Source organism: Loa loa, assembly GCF_000183805.2.
Source record: "Loa loa unplaced genomic scaffold supercont3.22, whole genome shotgun sequence".
In the NCBI taxonomy this organism is placed as follows: domain Eukaryota; kingdom Metazoa; phylum Nematoda; class Chromadorea; order Rhabditida; family Onchocercidae; genus Loa; species Loa loa.
Genome location: NW_018108202.1, coordinates 438566 through 439356, shown reverse-complemented (window position 1 = coordinate 439356; position 791 = coordinate 438566).

The following is a 791-nucleotide window of genomic DNA, read 5'->3' as shown; positions in this document are numbered from 1 at the left end:
CCAATAGTAGTAAAATAGTAAAACTGAAGAAGATTAGTTACAAATTTATCGAATGTACTGATTAGAGCCAATGACTGGTCAGCAAACTGAGGTATCGCATAACTTAAGTGTCGTCATATTCCTCGATGTCAGATTTATCATATCAAACATTTACGCTTCGCAAGTCATACCACAAACAATGCAGAATGGAAAAAATGTATGGGAGTCCTTGGCCACAAATTGAAATTGCAGCCCAAATGTTCGAAAACAATATCACCTAACAATGTCTTTCTAGACTACCGGTTCCTTTCTTTTCTTCAGCCCAAATGTTCGAAAACAATATCACCTAACAATGTCTTTCTAGACTACCGGTTCCTTTCTTTCTAGACTTTCGCATCCATTAACAGTTTATCATAATAAAAGATTCTCTGAACTTGATGACATATCTAGAATAAATTTCCGTATGCAGAAAAATCATACAGATCGCCTTGCTTACGAAAATTGGAAAATTCGCAAAATTTAACGGAAATAATGCAGTGACAAATTTTGGAAGCGTAAATATCTGATATGATAAATATAGATTGTAATGCAAGAAGAATGACTAAAATTAATAATAAACGGCATACCTGGGCGATGGAGAAAACTGATATTTACCTTATTTGAAGTGAAAAATGAGAGATGACAAAAAATACGACAATTAATTTGCAGCGTGAAAAAGAATCAGAGAGAGAGAGAAAGAGAGAGAGGAAGAGAGAGGAAGAGAGAGAGAGGGAGAGAGGGGAAGAGAGAGAGAGGGAGAGAGAGAGAGGAGG